The following is an 18,601-nucleotide window of genomic DNA, read 5'->3' as shown; positions in this document are numbered from 1 at the left end:
TCAAGTATCAACAGTGGCGTAAATAAAGGTATGCAAGGAATGCCGTCGCATAGGGCCCCGAAGGCTTAGGGGGCCCTTTAAATGTCCTGCTGAACTACATTTATGTGTTTAAACTTTAAGACAGATTCCATTACACATATATATAGAAGCTTCAATTCATTTTCCCTTGATGAGTTCGGAATTAGAATTTCTATAAAAGAAGATTAATTATTATTTTTATATTTTTTATCTTGTATTTTTTTCCCTTTTGTTTTTCATCTTTATTTTTAGAATTTGTGCTACTATAAATGCTTATTTTAATTTTGATATGTTTTGATTTTGTGTTAAACCCCTTTTACATGATTGTTCATATTAATATAGTTGAGGAATAGCCTTGATATGACTCCAATTTACTTTAAACTTTAGAATCTTTAAGTATATGTAGATAATAGAATTCGTTTTCTTTTAAGTTTTTAAGGGCCCTCCTACCTATATGGTGCAGTGATGCAATTCTCTGTATGACGCAGATAGGAGGCCGTTGGAAGCACCTGAAACAGCTAAATTCAAGTGTTTGCAAAAGTTAAAATTTCAGCATTCGGTTTTGAAATAATAACTTCATGACCTACCCCAGTTTATGGATAGCAGTGAGCGGAAAATAGGAAAAGTTCCTTTGTATTCCTTAGTCTCAAACCTGAAAATTATTAAAGGCAACCCCCCTAAAGGAAAGGTTTCTCCTTTTGCAATCCCAAATCAAAAAGCAGTGGAAGTGGAAATTAATTGTAACTATTTATTATATATTACTTATTTTATATATTAATTTGTTTCTCTATAATTTGCATTATGGTCGAATAATCAGTAGACATATTTTCTAAGTATAAATCAAAGAAGTAACTAGGCAGGATTCTGGTACTTTGGAATGAATTTTGCTAGTTAAGAGAAATCGTGGTATATTATTTGCAGTTCATAATTTTCATAATATGTCATTCCGTTTTTAAAGAAATTAAATAAGGAAGAATCTGCATGTTTGAATGTATAGTTCTCACAATGTAAAAAACGATGGTACTTGTAACCTTTGCAGTCGCACCAAGGGGCATTTTGGATTACAAAATGGCAAAGTTAAAGGCAAATCGATTTTTTTTCTCTCTTTTTTACCTTATTAAGCTGGAGAGGGGAATCATTCCTAAGTATTAATTGCTAACTCCAGAATACATGCTTTTCTTTCTTAAGGACACAAAATCATTGACGTAAGTTGAGAAGTTGTGGCATGAAAGGACTTTGCCCCACCCGCATGTCGAAATGCCGTTCTAGTCCAGGAAACGCAAAGAATTTACGGCACCACATTTGGAAAGGAGAGATTTCCCGTTCGGCTTAGGGATCTTTGAATGAATTAAAAGTCTGAAAAAAAGGGGGGGTTACGACAGGCTAACGAATACACAGATACTCAAACATTAAGCGGTGAAATATTTCAGCTAATTTCCGGCGTAAATTTAATGAAATTTTTTTCATTAAATTTATCGAAATTCATTACTTTTCACTCATGGGGGTAGGAAATGGAATGAATGAATATTTTTAACTGAAATAATGAGTAAATAAATATTTATGCAATTTTTCATATCAAAATATTCTCATATTGCAGATAAAATGCAGGTTAGGAATTCTTTAGAATCCTTAATCGAGAATTAAATCTGAAAACACAGAACTCGTTTGAGGATTTGCTTTAGAAAAGAGAAGAGCTGTAGTGTTTCTTAACCTGTAAATTACCCATCTACCAAAAATTCACACTTATCTGTAAAAGAAAATTCTGAAGACATTAAATTTGTTTTGAAAGTACTATATTAATCTTTCTTCATATCAAAATCTTCGTTTGAAAAAAATATAATAAATTACAATTTATTTTAACAACGTGAAACATTTAAGCGTATAATTGAGTAATGCGCAATAATTTGTACTTTATTTAAACAGCATTTAATTGAATTATTATATAATAATAAAGCATTCGAGGATTATTTGCCTAAGGGGAAGAACGCCTTCATGGAGTACTTTGAATAGTTATTTGAAATGAAATTTTACAATTTACTTTTGCTTTTAATTTACTTTCCACAGCATTCACTACGTGAAATCATCAATAATAGTATAATAATGAAAATAAAAATGGTATCACACAACTAAAAATATATACTACTTCGTAAATTTCGATAAATTAATTACTGAAAATATTAAACATATCAATGGCAGCATTGCCCTAATAGTTTTAAGTTGTATTTCAGCATCTGAAAGAACGCGAATTACATTGCTATTTTCACTTACATAAACGAATGGAATATTTCAGAGAAGAATGCTCCCCCGTTATTGCAATATTTCAATAATTTTTGCAAATTAAAAAATTTAATTAACACGTTTTAATAGTAAAGATGCGATTTTCACTCGTAAAAGTCCTTTGTACATTATTCTGTTTCAATTCGGCATCACTGCATAACTTTTCTAAGACATAAATAGCTTCCGTTAATATATGTTCTCATAGATTATATTTATTTTTTATATTTTTGTCATTAATAAGTTAATGATAAAAAATTGATACTGCTTAATTTATAAGCAATGTAAAGACTGGAAATCTAAGGTCATTAATTTCTGAGACATAAATAGCTTTCTAAGACGCAAATAAAACAGATAACAATAATCATAAATATTATTGCTCCTAAAATATAGCCGCTTTTCCTAACTGATTTTTGCTTTCTGATCCACCTGGGGTACAACAAACCTATTTTCATTAAATGAAGTTTTGCGCATTTCTCTACGAAGTACGCAAAACCTGTTTCATACAATTTTATTTTTATTAATTATGAAGAAACTTTATACTGGTTTCCTAAACAAGTATTTATGTGTACTACTTTTAGAATCCATGCGACAGAGTGTGAGTACTCATCTTCAAATATACGTTAGTGTCAATAAGTTTAACTCTAAATTATTAAAAATTTCTGGGACTTTGAAACTTAGAAGGGAATCGTCATATTTTAGTGGGTATTTAAGTTTAGATAAATCCTCATACCATAAGTATTTTGTGTTTAATTTTAAAATTTCCATTCCGTTTTACATAATCATTTTCAAAGCTCTTTGGATACATATCAATAAAATTTGTTTCTACCTGTTTATGATTTCATCGTAAACTTGTGAAGAATTTCCTAAAAATATTCGAATACCCATAATTTTTACTGTCAAAGTATTTAATAATTATACATTAACTGAAAGGCATTTATAGTACAGAGGAAATGTAGAAAGATATTGCAAGTGATGTATTATGTGTTATTGAAATATGGCAATAATAATAGTACAATTTGAGTGAAGGGAAAAAGAAAAAAACAGATGTTTCAGCGTTACAAAGGACATCTTTACAGTAAAGTCTTGGATGAAAGTTTTACTGTGACTCAACTTGGGAAGACACTGTAAATTTATAGTGGAGGCGGGGTCCCTTTCTTCGTTAAACAGCTGCATTTAAGTGTGATTTCAGGTCCCTTTCTTCGTTAAACAGCTGCATTTAAGTGTGATTTCAAGTCCCTTTCTTCGTTAAGCCACCCCATTGAAGTGTGAAACGCTACCCCTCAAGTTATACTTGTAAATTGGCTGATGACTCAGAACAGTAAACTGAACTTAAACTTGCTCTTATTCTAATGCCATTTCTCTAGTCTATGGCGAGAAAAAAACTGAAGTTTTTCTTTAAAATTAAATTTCAAAGTGATCTCATTCTTCATTATAAAGGTAAGTTATTGATTTCTAATATCTAAATTAATCATAAACTAAATTCTTATAATTTAAAACTTGCTAAAAATTCAATTCAGCTAAACAGCTAAACTAATCCATTTATCTGAAAAATATCACCATTAACAATGCAAATGTCTACTAATATTAATTTAATTAAATATTTTTATGATAAATATGAAATATAAATATAATCTATGTTTCCATACATTAAGAAACATCATAACAGGCCAAAATTAAAAACAAAATTTTTTAAACATATCCTGCGCTATAGTGCAGGATCGATCAATCAATCAATCGGCTCGACAATCAAAAATCAATCCACTTGAATGGAGCACATCAACATCTAAAAAGCATTTCTATTAATATGCAAGATATGAGAAACAAGTTTGAAGACATTATGAAAACGGAAATTATTAATAATGTTTCAAAAATACAGAAAACATATAAAGAAGACTTGCACTGGAAGTACAACGTTTATTATTTATAAATACTTTAAGAACAGAAATCCAAAATTTGAAATCCGTTAAGGATTTAGCTAAATTAGCAATGGTAAAATATTATGACATGACAACCAGTTATTCGGGAGTGTGCAATTTACTTATATTGTATTTATCATTACCTGTAACCACAGCCACGAGTGAGAGGTTATTTTCAATACTGAAAATAATAAAAACATATTTAAGTAACAGTATGACACAAGATCGGTTGTCAAACCTTTGACTATTGAACGTTGAAGCTGAGATGGCTGAGAAAATGGACGTCCAAGTATTGATAAATAATTTTGCGGAAATGAAGGTTTTAGGAGACGCAAGTTTTAAAAGAAGGATTTTTTTTTTTTTTTTTTATGATGAATTTTGGCCACCAATGTTATCATTAAACTTATTGAGGGAGGAAAAAAATTAGAGATGAAGAGCGATAATGACTGAGGAAACTTAAAAAGAAACAGTAAAAAACTTTAGCATTCATATTTTTTATAAAAATCATGTATTCAAATAGTTTAGTGTACCAAAACGTTTTTTAAAAAGACGGAAAAAAACTTTACATATTTTCTACAAAAATTGTATGTTCAAATAGTTTTTTTTTATGAAGTTTATGATAAATATGTTTTATATTTAACAAATGTATCATTTACATTATAAAAGTTCTTATTTATTACTTGTATATTATTGCATAAATCATGTTCGTAAGCTGAGTAAATCATAGAGTACTATACATTAATGTAATAGCTTTTCTGTACGTTTATCAATTATGTTGTTTGTCAGTTTATAATATAACTAATTATTTATAAGTAGCTAGGGTGGGGTAAGGGGGAACATCTGTCTCCGGGCGCAGCATCCAAGGGGTGCCAAATTGATGCTACGAAATTTTCTAATGAAATGTTTTCCATTCTTGGCACGCAGAAAGGGGCGCTGGAAATCCTAGCTACGCCCCTGTGCAGATTTTATATAAAAATCTCCACAAATCTAGGCTTTCTTCCTTTTCTTAACGCTATACGTCGACATGTTCCTTTTTTTATATATAGATTTATTCATTTATTATCAGTATGCATCTCAGTGAAAGGAGAGAAAAATCTTATCTCTCGCACTCACACAAAACGTCGTAAGTAACTGAATTAAAATCATCTGACGTCAAATACCCAGACTAAAGCAAATTTTCATTTCAAAATTTGGTCAAGAGAAATTATTTTCATTTTTATTCTTTCTTCATGTTACGTACCTTTCAAATTGTTCCCTAAGAACGTGCTTTTATTTTTTAACAATTAATCCAGATGGGGTGTACTCCAACTGCGCTGATGAAAATTCCCCCCTCGTCCTGAGATAGTCCAACTGCGCCGATCAAAATTTCTTTTCCCCGTTGGCCACAGGGTTACAATTTTATTTTTCGAAGCCAACTGTAGCCAAGAGGAAAATAAAAATAAAGAAATATATTTTTTATAAATGAATAGTGGATTTGTTGCCAATCTAGAGAAACTAAGCTTCGGCAACAACAAAGATAACGCCTTCTTTTATTATTATTGCGAATTAAGTCATGCTTAATCCTTTCTGGAATTTATTCCAGAAAATAAGTGTTTAAGATTTCTAGAGTAAATTTCTTAGGGGTTGGAATTTAAAAAATACAGCAGAAATGAGAAGAGAATTTAGATCTTTTTCATATCATAAGTTTATTAAGCATTATATACCCTACACGGTAGGGTACGAACTGCGCCAAATTTGATCGAAAATCCCCGTCCCCCTCTTTTTTAATCCACGAACTGCGCGACGTTTCCTGTCCCCCATTTCTTTCTAAAAGAAGATTGGGTGCTACAAGAAGTCGTTTATCGCCATTAATGGGACATTCTATTGAGACTGCAAGCCTTTATTTTCGTTTATCAATATTGTAAAAATTGTGCATGTAAAACAAATATTAATTTAAAGTCTGGCGTGTGCTAAAAAATAAATTTCTTTTACACTCATTTTAAAGATTTATGATGCTTAAAGGAATGATGAGCCAGATCTTTTTTATTCTCTGTAAGAATTAAAAACTTCCAAATTGTAGATTTTAGTCGCTGATATATATATATCAGTTTTGAATAGTAAAATTGATAGATTAATGACATACACAAAACTGATACATAATCAACGTATCAAATATCGGATTTGTAGCTCACCTTAAATAAGTTTCTTGTCTAGATAAATATTAACAAATCTTCTTAGACAGCAGAATGGTTTTAACTTTCAAATTTACCATTTTAGGTAAACAGTTCTAATTTAATTATAAAAATTATCTTTATTAAATCTAAAAATTGGACTTCTTAAGTCGTTCTAAATTCACACTAATATTATTGCAATATATTCCCGTATTAAGCTTTCCATTTTTAATCATTGAAGTTATTTTAAGGTTATTTAACTTTGTTACAAATTCCATATTTTAATACTAGAAACGAAATTTATTATATTTAATACTAGAAACGAACTTTTAACAAATTCCATATTCTAATACTAGAAAATATTTTTTATCTTTTTTTACACCTGATGTACTTTGGCATACATTTAATTTCTAATACACATTTAATTAATAAATTGATAATTATGAGCGTCATCAGAATTTTTATAATTAAAAAAAAAAAAAAAATTCAAACTCCCTTATATTCATATCCTGGGATTTTCAGTCTCCCTTTTAATCCATTCCTTTTTCACATATTGTTGCACTGTACTCAAGTTTTCATGTATGTAAAATTTATATAATTATGAATTTGTATTGTATTTATGCCAATTTATATTTAAATGATAATTTTTACAAATTCTTGCTTCATAACTCTAGTTAATAGAAGATGTTTCTAACACCTTGGCAAAGCTTTATCTTCAGCATGTAGCTTATTTTCCAACCTAGTTTCAGGCCGACTTATTTGTAAAATTAGTTACTTGAAATTATTTGTTAACAAAGATGGTCGCTAAATCACGCTAATAATATTTCTAACTGTTGTAATTTGTAATGCAACGAGTTCATATGATTTATAATATAATTCATTTATAATTTTTTCTGCAGTATTGAAATTAATAGCAGATACTGATAATGTTATACATTTAGATTAGAATGATTTAGTTGCCATTGCCTTCTTCACTCATGCTTTTATGCTACTTCCTAATATTTCATAATGGCATACAGGTAAGTTTAACTTATTCATTAAACATGTAAATCTCTAATTCAGCCCACTTTTGTTCTTACGTGTGCTGTATCTTCTATTTTCTTTAATATACTGTTCAGCCTAATTTCAAAAGGTCTTATGATCAAGCGGAAAAGTCACTAAACATTGGTAGTTCGACCCGAGTTTCTAGTCCCAGTGATCCCCTAACTCTTTTTTTGTACTTATTTACTGTGTAAAAATGTATAGTACAAATTTCAGTTCATGAAGTAAAAATACTTTAAAAATTTATTCTTTAAAAATATTGCAAAATTTTTCACCTTAGCGTGTCTTTTTACAAATCCCTCTGATAAGAAAAAATAAGGAAAGAAATTAACTTCACGTTTCGGTGATTGATACCTCAGTGCAAATTATGTGTAACTTTTTCCAAAAGCATAGAGTGTATATGGATAAAAATAAATTATGGATTATTTCTCATCTAATTTTCTTAACATTTTTATTCCAGAATTTTCCTTTCACACTGTAGGGTTTAACTTTATGCGTTTTTTTATAATAATTTACATTTGTTTATAATTTTACGCGAATGAAAGTGATTATTTAATTGTATAAGCTTTGCTGAAAGATAAACGAGAAAACAAAATTATATCACTTGCGGTCAAGAGAGTGTTGGATGTAATAATTATTATATATTTTCTTTGATAGTTTTTATTTAATTTCTTTCATTTATGCATTACTACATAGTTCTTTTCAAAAAATATTTTTCTGTGCCGCTATGTTCGTATTTCAGTTTCAAGGAATGCGTGCGCCGTGTAGGGGTGGTGTACTCCAACTGCGCTAATGAAAATCCCTCCAGGGTCGAGCTATAGTCCAACTGCGCCAATCAAAATTTCTTCCCCCTGCTGCCTGTAGGGTTACAATTTAACTTTTCGAAGCCAATTGTAGCCAAGAGGAAAATAAAAATAAATAAATAGAATTACATATCACAAGAACAAGTAAAAAATATCTAACAGTCAAGCTAATTACTTGAATAAGAGTAATAAATGGTGGTGGTGTGGTGTATTTAATTATGGCAAAGCACACGAGGGCTATCTGCCTAAGGGGAGGAATGCTTTCGTGGAGGACTTTCTAAGGGAAACTGGCTCGTATACACGTTACACATGGGGAAAACCACGAAAACGCCCATGCAGCCAGCCCGTTCGCCGGATTCGAACCTCTGACCGAACTACCAGTGTTCAGCGGCTTTACCGCTCGGCCGCTGGTGGGCCAGTAATAAATGCGAGAGCTAACAACGAAAATAAAAGGTATTGCTAAACATGCATATTAGCGTTACAAACATCTTTCATTTATTATAATAATATCATAAATTAAATAATTATAAAGCATACAAATTATATTTTTAATAAATTACATCAATAATAGTCAAGATGTCTGAACTAGACTGGAAAATTTAATAGAGTTCACTAGCGTGCAAAAAAATTATTCCATATCAAAGTGTGTTAAAGTGTGCTAAAAATATTTTTTGTTAATTAAAGTAATGTAAATGTCTGCAGAAATTAAATTTAGTTAAATTTAAAAAAAAAGCTTAGCATGAAATCTATTATAACAACATTACTATGCATTTGGAACACTGACGTATAAATTGTAAATAAATTTAAATTATTATGCTAAGAAGTTTTTTCTAAAATTTATCTAGAAGAAAGGAATTAGATAAACAGTACTGCAAATTAATATAATCAATCAGGCCTCAATAAATAAAAGTTTATTTTTTTAACCAAAAATTAAAAATTGGGATGCAAAAGTTTGAGTAATATACTTGGAAATATCTGAACATATAATTAATTAGAAATGTATAATTAAATTAATAACAAGCTAATTAACAGTAACATTAAGCTTAATTTCATTGAATCTAAAACAAGCAATCGATCAGGAGCTCCGCATAACTGAAGTTTTAATGCTATTTTACGTAGATTTGCGTATAAAATAAAAGTTGCACTTGTGAAACAAGTGAATAATGTACTGATAGTCAACAGAAAATAAAATACAGTGGTTAAAAATATAACTACTTGTCAGAAGGTATGCAAAGTAGCTATGGCTAGAGAAATTGAATGATTATAGAAAATTCATAAAGTTAAGCGCTACAGTGTGAAAAGAAAATTCTGGAATAAACATGTTAAGAAAATTAGATAATCCTTAATTTATTGATATCCATATAAACTCTATGCTTTTATGATGAGAAAAATTTTACTTACATACAGTCAAAAGTCGTTAATCCGGACATCCATAATCCGGAATGATCTCTAATCCGGACCTCAAAGCTGCAAACTTTCCACGCATGCGTCAACGCAAAATGCGTTCACGCATGCGCATAGGCGTTTATGCGCATATGAGTGTGCACATGCGTATAATACGTTTACGCATGCGTGTTTAATGTATAACGGACGGTATAAGCTAAGCTAAAATTATCTAATTATCTATTTCAGTTAATGTGTCAAATTGCATTGTTCCTTAATCTTCGAATTGGATCCGGCTTATTATTTTTTGCAGACTGTTAGAGCAATTTTATAAAAGTAAGCTTGAACTTTCGATTATGTCAAATAGAATTTCCGATTCTGGAGCTGCCAAAGGATCTATCTACAAAGCGAAAGCATGTTTCGATGTCCATCAAACGAAAAGTGGAATTGCTGCAAAAAATTGATAAAGGCATATCCTTTGTTTCTCTAACCATTTCGAAATCTGTTTATCAATTTCACGCTGCTCTGAGGAGATGGGGGGAAACGTCGCAGCGCGCAATGAACTGGAAGTTGATCTGTCAGCACTATCCCTATCTTCAGGGCAGATGTTTTTATTTTATTCGGCTTATAATTCCTTACTAAATGTAGTATTTCATCTCGATGTACTCCGTCTTTGATATGATTTAAATCAAATTTCTCGTCATTATAAATATCACAAATACACATCAAATAGTTTTCTGGTTGCAATTTTCTAATTTCTAATAATGTATGCTTTACGCATGCGCGCGGTGAAAGAAATGTTTAACAAATAAATATTAAGCTTTTTTTTTTTTTTTTTTTTTTTTTTTTTTTTTTTTTTTTAATTTTGATACCCTTTAGATCATAATTGCTCTTTATTTCATAGATTACGGTTTCATACTTACTTTTAATTTTATAATTTCTGCATGCCATCTTATCAGATTTAAATTGATGATCTAGAATCCGGAATCGCCGAAGTCCCGACGAGTACGGATTAAAGACTTTTGACTGTATAATTTGCACCGAGGTATCAATCACCGAAACCGAGTTAATTTCTTTCTTTATTTTTGCTTATTAGAGGGATTTGTAAAAAGATATGCTAAGGTAACGGTGAAAATATTTGCAATATTTTTAAAGAATAAATTAAAAAAGTATTTTTACTTCATGAACTAAAATTTTTACGCTACATTTTTGCACAGTAAATAAGTACAAAAAAGAAAGAGCTGGGGGATTACTGGGACTAGAAACTCGGGTCGAACTACCAATGTTTAGTGACTTTTCCGCTTGATCATAAGGCCTTTTGAAATTATCTGAACAATATATTAAAGAAAATAGAAGATACAACACACGTAAGAACAAAAGTGGGCTGAATTAGAGATTTACATGTTTGGTAAATGAATTAAGCTTGTCTGTATGCCATTATGAAGTATTAGGAATGTAGCATAAAAGCATGAGTGAAGAAGGCAATGGCAATCTAAATCATTGTAATTTAAACAATAACATTATCAGTATCTGCTATTAATTTCAATACCGCTGAAAAAATTATAAATGAATTATATTATAAATCACATGAACTCGTTGCATTACAAATTACAACAGTTAGAAATATTATTAGCGTGATTTAGCGACCATCTTTATTAAAAAATAATTTAAAGTAATTAATTTTACAAATAATTCATCCTGAAACTAAGTTAGAAAATAAGCTACATGCTGAAGATTAAGCTTTGTCAAGGTGTTTGAAACATCTTTTGTTAACTAGAGTTGTGATGCAAGAATTTGTAAAAATTATCATTCAAATATAAATTGGAAAAAATACAATACAAAATATATAAATTCTACATACATGAAAACTTGAGTACAGTGCAACAATATGTGAAAAAAGAATGGATAAAAAGGAAACTGAAAATCCCTGGATATAAATATAAGGGAGTTTGATTTTTTTTTTTTTTTCTTAATTTTGAAAATTCTTCAGACGCTCATAATTATCAATTTATTAATTATATGTATATTAGAAATTAAATTTATGCTAAAGTACATCAGGTGGAAAACAGAATAAATATTTAAACGTTTCTAGTATTAAAATATGGAATTGGTAAGAAAGTTAAATAAATTTAAAATAACTTCAATGACTAAAAATGGAAAGCTGAATACGGGAATATATTGCAATTATATTAGTGTGAATTTAGAACGACTTAAGAAGTCCAATTTTTAAATTTAATAAATATAATTTTTTAATTAAATTAGAACTGTTTACCTAAAATGGTAAATTTGAAAGTTAAAAACCATTCTGCTATCTAAGAAGATTTGTTAATATTTATCTAGACAAGAAACTTATTTAAGGTGCGCTACAAATCCGATATTTGATAGGTTGGTCAGTTTTGTGTATGTAATTAATCTATCAATTTTACTCTTCAAAACTGATATATATAAGCGACTAAAATCTACAACTTGGAAATTTTTTAATTCTTACAGAGAATAAAAAAGATCTGGCTCATCATTCCTTTAAGCATCATAAAACATTAAAATGAGTGTAAAAGAAATTTATTTTTACTTTAGCACACGCCAGACTTTAAATTAATATTTGTTTTGCATGCACAATTTTTACAATATTGATAAACGAAAATAAAGGCTTGCAGTCTCAATAGAATGTCTCATTAATGGCGATAAATGACTTTTTGTAACACCCAATCTTCTTGGTAAAGAAATAGGGAACAGGAAACGTCGCGTAGTTCGTGGATTAGATAAGAGGGGTATGGGGATCTTCGATCAAATTTGGAGCAGTTCGTACCCTACCTGATTTATTTGCAATATTATCATAATTTATTAAAGAATCATTTAGAATCATTTTAACCTGAAACTAATAGCAGATAATTATCTAAAAAAATGGTAACATGTTGCATTTTTTTAAAATGAAAGTTTTAAATAGATTCTTTTCACAACCAACAAACTTATATAAACAAGAAAATAAATATTAATAAAATAAAACAGATTTATGTGAATTCAATGCTTTCAGTTTATGTGCGTTTCGTATTTATGAATCTCAAAGAAATTGGCTTGAATTAAGCTAAATTACAGAAATATACCTTGTAGGGTTTATATTTATTTTAACTAACATTTATTTTAAGCTATCTTTCCTGTCAAGCCTTTACTTTCCCCTAGAATTGCCAATGCCAGAGTATGTAAATTGTAGTAGAACGCGCAGTATATTCAAATTTTACCAGAAGTAAGTTGAGTTTAAATAGAAGGGAAACGAGTTTGTAAGTGTGCTTCTTGAATCGTTAACGGGAAGGTTGCTAGGTATAAATTTAAGAATCGCGCGTTTCGGCTTGTGTGCCTATCTCGGCAGTTCGTTGAATCTTTCAACTGCTTAATCAGTAAGCTTGCTGAATCTCAGCTGTATTTTAGAACGCGGTTAAGTTAGTTACGATTTCAGAGCCTAGTAGGTAGTGATCTAGTTGTTTATTCTTCCTGTCATTAATTTTTAGTTTCACAGTTCTGTTTTTGTAAAACCGCCGGGTCGGCGTAGTTTGTCAAGTGAACGCAGCTGTTATTTCTAAAGTGGAATAAAAAGGGATTTAAACCCTTCTTACGAGTTTGTGTAATTTACAGTTCATAGCAGTCACTACCATAGTTGCTGACAAGTTGGGGCCACGCAACACTACATTGGCGCCCGAACATCTTACGAACTTAGATGTCCGAAAACTGGATGGAAGCTCCTATACAACTCCAACAGCAAGAAATGGCGAACCAGTTAGAAGGGTTTGGATACCTGGTCCAAACGATTAGAGCATCTATCAAGCCAAACGGCAATTTCGACAGAAAACATTTGGCGCCGATATTTCTAGAAGGCCTAGAAAATCACTTCCAGCTCTACCCTGTGCCTGAAAAACAAAAAGTTGCCATCGCCACATCTGCACTAAGAGGACAGGCCTCGCTATGGTGGAAGAATATAGGCAAATTTTGATTAGGGGAATTCAGAGGCCAGACATATACATTTGAAAATTTCAAAAAATCGTTATTAAAGGCCTTCCCCATAGTGAAAGATCGAGCAAGGCTAGAAGCCGAACTATATAGTTTTTATCAACGGAATATAGAAGAGCTGATGGACTTTATTCTGCGAAAAGTTAAGCTGACAAACATGCTGTATGGAAAGAAACCCGACACAGAGATAAATGAAATAATTTTACCAAGATTGCTACCTGCTGTCAAAATTACTTGGAAATCCAAAATCCAAGCACCTTGCAGGAACTCTTCGAGTTGGCGGTCAAGTTCCAAAACCGAAAAATAGCGGGAAAATCTAGAGGGGCATCGTATTCTCAATGTTCCCGAAGGCAATTCTCAAATCAACAGACCGGAAACAAAAATCGCTCTTATGGGGAAAAGAGCTATCAAGCCAACTTATCGAAGCTAGAAGGTCAAGGCGCAAAAAGGAAATTTGAAAATACCGTCCGCGTACCCAAAAGACTGAAGTTGAAAGGAAAGCTTTAAACGATTAGAGGGGCCTGTAAAAGCGAGGGTCCAGAACCCGGAAGTTTCCAAAAAACCCTCAAGATACTTAAACACGGTCGTGGTAAAGAATTCCCAATTACGAATTATACAAGTCCTGGTTGGCGATGTACCAGTGGAAGCCCTCATTGATACAGAGGCAGAAGGTAATTTTATGAGTGATAATTTTTTCAATAAGAATTTTAATAGATTACGGTTATTTAAAAATAAAAACACAGAAATTATAGCGGCCCAAGGAAAAATCTGTCAATGTATCGGGAAATTATCATTAAAAATACAGATAAAAGATGAGAGCCTTAAATATTAATTTTTGTGGTGAAAAATTTGCAGAATCCAGTCATCTTAGGCATGGAGATTTTAAAGGCCGCGAAAGCCAAGCTAAATTTTCAGGAGAATTCGATTATGCTGGAAATGGATCGGAGGATGGTGAAGCCAGTGAAACAACCGCAAGTAGACCTTAGCTATTTGAGTGTCCATGAAAGCCAAGCCATCCAGCAAGTGGTGAGTAATTTTTCAAACTTGTTTTCAGAACGGCCTGGTAACTGTCAAATTGTAACACATGATATACAACTAACTGCCGATGAACCCTGTAGGACTAAACCCTACCGGTATGATAAACAGAAAGAGCAAATTATTGAGGAACACATTCAGGAAATGCTGCAGAACCAGATAATAACGCCCATAAATAGTGAGTACGCGAGTCTAGTCGTACTATGTAGGAAAAAGAACGATTTCCCTCCTTCGGATAAAAGGGCTTGGAGGTTTGCTATCGATTACAGAAAACTTAATAGTATTACTAAGTTCCCGGTTTACCCTTTGCCGGTAATAGAGGAAATTATTAGAAAGATTAAGTGTACGAGATACATGACTACGTTGGACTTACATCTGGCTACTATCAAATAGCTATGAGACCTAAAGATATACATAAAACCGCGTTTATCACAAAATCGGGCACTTATGCATTTTTACGCATGCCCTTTGGGTTGTGTGGGGCCCCGTCAACATTCCAGAGAGCTATGGACATTGTTCTAAAGCCTGTCCTAGGAAAATCGACTTTAATCTATCTAGATGATATAATTATAACGAGTAGTACGTTGGAGCAACACATTAAAGACTTGGAAGAGGTATTTAAATTATTAAAAGAGGCCGGTCTTACAATTAACGCATCAAAATGCAAGTTCGCGACTAAAGAACTTAAATATCTGGTTTATAAAATTTCGCAAAAGGGTATAGAAACTCAGGATTCAAAAATAAAAGCCATCAAGAATTTCCCACCTCCCAATACCACCAAGAAACTTTCTTCTTTCCTTGAGTTATGTTCTTATTATCGGTCATTCATAAAAGATTTCGCGAATATTGTTGAACCGTTGTTAGTAATTAAAAGAAAAAAAAGTAAGTTTACGTGGACAGCAGAAGCAAATACAGCATTTGAAAGGTTAAAAGAAGCACTCACCAATGCCCCTGTTTTGAAATTCCCGGAAGGAGACGAAAACCTGGAAATTGCAGCAGATGCGTCGGACTATGCCGTGGGTGCGGTTCTCATGCAGAATGGCCATCCTTTGGCATTTTTTAGTAAAACTTTAAATTCTACACATAGGAATTATAAAGCTACAGAGAGAGAAACATTAGCCGTATTAATGGCTGTACACAAATTTTGAGTTTATTTCGGCAAAGCGCCAGTAACAGTCTTTTCGGATCATGCGGCTGTTGGTAGACTTTACTCGGGGAGAAACCTAACACCCAGGTTAATAAGATGGGCTTTAAAACTTCAAGAATATAATCTAATAATTAAATATAAACCAGGAAAAGAAAATAATGTAGCTGACGCACTATCCCGAATAAAACTGGACGATGAAGGCAATGAACTTAATTCCGCTGTGTTGACTTCAAAAATTTTAGATTCTAGAGATACAATTATTGCTGAATTGAAAGCTGATCCTGAATTTGGAAGTATCTATGCATATTTGAAAGACCCCGAAAGCTTTGAGCACACAGATATCGATGCGATAAGAAACAGAGCAGAAAACTATGAAATAATAGATAATTTATTGTTTTATACGAAATCACCAAACGAAAATCTCGAGTACAAACCAGTCATCCCAGCCTCGCTTCGATTAAGCATTTTGAAAGAATTACACGACGCGAAAACAGCGGGTCATTTAGGGGTCAGAAAGATTATAAAAAGGGTACGCGAGGCGGTATATTTTCCGCAATTATACAAAATAGTAACTGCGTATGTCAGGTCCTGCAATCAATGTCAGTTAATAAATGATATTAATTACAGCCCGGCCGGATACTTAAATAGCATTCGCGCTACATTTCCGAATGAAATTTTAGGCATAGATCTTCTTGGTCCTTTTCCCCAGAGTGAGTTAAATAAAAATCGTTTTCTTTTAGTAATTGTAGATCATTTTTCAAAGTGGACAGAAATTGTTGCACTTAAACGCGCGTCAACCAAAACAGTTGCAGATGCATTCTTACACAGGTACATTTTAAAATACGGTGCACCGATAAAAGTCATTAGCGATAACGGTAAACAATTGATTAGCCAAATTTTTGAAATCATTTGCTCTGGACTTGGCATACGCCATATCAAAATGGTTCCGTATAGACGACAGGCAAACAACGCAGAAAAAGTTAATAAAAATATTGTAAAAATAATTCGAAGATATGTTAGCACACATCAGAAGCGCTGCGATGGCTACATAAATGAGTTAGCTTATGCTTTAAGAACAGCACATCACGCTACTACGGGAAAAACTCCAGCAGAATTATTTTTAGGACGGAAGTTAATTGCGCCATTAGATAAATTATTCTTTGTGCAACAAAGAGAGCAAGAGTTCAAACAAAAAGATATACCGACACTTATTGATCAGGCGGTTAAAAGTTCGGATACGGCAAGAAATAGACAGAAAATGTACTATGATAGAAAACGCCGTGAAGCAGATTTTAAATTAGGTGATAAAGTGCTAAAGCGGAAATTTTCTTTATCAAGTGCCCCAGATAATTTTACTGCAAAATTAGCTCCAAAATTTGAAGGCCCCTATGTAATTCAGGAAATCAAGGGAGTCGTATTGTACCTTAAGAACGAGAGAGGGGAAATCTGTAAAGCAAGGCCCGACCAGGTGAAAAAATATTATAATCAAAATGATTTTGAAATACTTAAAAGTTTCTTGCAGGACTCAAGCGCAAAAGAAGTGGAAGGTCCAGAAGTAACGTCACCCGCTCCACCACCAAAGAAGCAGAGAACAGAAGAGGAACCTAGCCCTTCTACAAGTCATTCTAAAGTCCCGAAAAGAAGGAAGGAAAATGGTCACACTCCAGCATTCAAGAAGTGCAGGAAATCAGCGCCGCCTCGTAAAGAATCTTTGGTAAACAGGAAAAGACCAGGTACAACTTCGCACAGTAGAAAATCTGCGTCGAGGGAACCACTTCCAGGGCCAGATAGTCAGGAGCAAACAAGGCCGCCGTTCATGAGAAGAAAAAGACAGCAAGAGGAAAGAAAAGATTGGCACCAGCAGAAAAAATTCAAGCAAGAATCCAGACCAGAGGCCGCTAAGACCAGCCGTCCAGGGGCCAAACGGAAAAGACAGGAACCCGAAGACTACCACCCCAAGAGGCCGGCGTACAGAGGGCGGAAAAGGAACGTCACCATGGAGGAAACTCGATGTAAATCAAAAGCGGAGATTAAATTCCATGAACTCTGTAACTTGGGATCAATTTTGACAGAAGAGGATGTCGGAGTTCCAAGCATCGAAAACTCAAAGATAAGTTAAAATCTTCTATAAATTTTTCTTTTGTTCTGAAATGTTATGCGTAAATACGAAATTCTATGTTTCTGCATTAGCTTTGACTAATTTAGCAGGCCGAGCCGTATTACGCGGCTGTGTAAAGCCTTCTGAATCCTGAATTTCGCTCACACATCTTTTTCCTTTTTTCGAAGGCCGTTTAAGCAAATTTTTGTTTCTTCTCCGCTAGGAGTTTGTGCAATTGCACCAGATTTATCACTAACATTTTTTACACTTGATATAGTATCATTACAGTTAACAGAAGTAACAGTAGATATAACCTGCATCTTAGGGACATGCTTAACAACATTCACATTCAACTTATCACAAGATAAATTTACAATACTAGGATTTTGGGCACTAAAAACGTCGCACTTACCCTGAAATAACAAAGCCAGTCTTTTGGCTATTCCACTCCTATTTTGGTGTATATCCAGACGTTTTTGCTTATCCTCCTCACTGGATAATGTATTGAGATCATCTTCCGTTAACTGCTCATCTACATGAACTGCAACATTCAGAAACAGAACTTGCTGAAGCGCGAGTTGATAATCCTCCGCATCGTAACAATCCTTGTTTAATAGCTGACTCCAACCTTTTCCTAACACCTTGTCCGCATACGCACATTTCTCCTCGGGTAAACCAGAGAGATTTTCTTTACTAACGTTCACAACCTCGGGCGGAGGAAGCGGCGGGTAATC

The 18,601-nt window shown here is 32.6% G+C and overlaps 1 long non-coding RNA gene across 1 annotated transcript in view; it reads right to left on the bottom strand.

Annotated features, from left to right (window-relative positions):
• The window catches only part of LOC146997140 (uncharacterized), a 269,052-nt gene that overhangs the window by 246,264 nt on the left and 4,187 nt on the right, over positions 1 to 18,601 (bottom strand). The gene's annotated exons all lie outside the window — the stretch shown is intronic.

The sequence above is a fragment of the Stegodyphus dumicola genome, chromosome 5, assembly GCF_044657685.1.
Source record: "Stegodyphus dumicola isolate Sdum_Otavi_A_Nest chromosome 5, ASM4465768v1".
Taxonomy (NCBI): Eukaryota; Metazoa; Arthropoda; class Arachnida; order Araneae; family Eresidae; genus Stegodyphus; species Stegodyphus dumicola.
The sequence above is the reverse complement of the archived record's forward strand: the minus strand, read 5'-3'. Positions and strand labels throughout refer to the sequence as shown.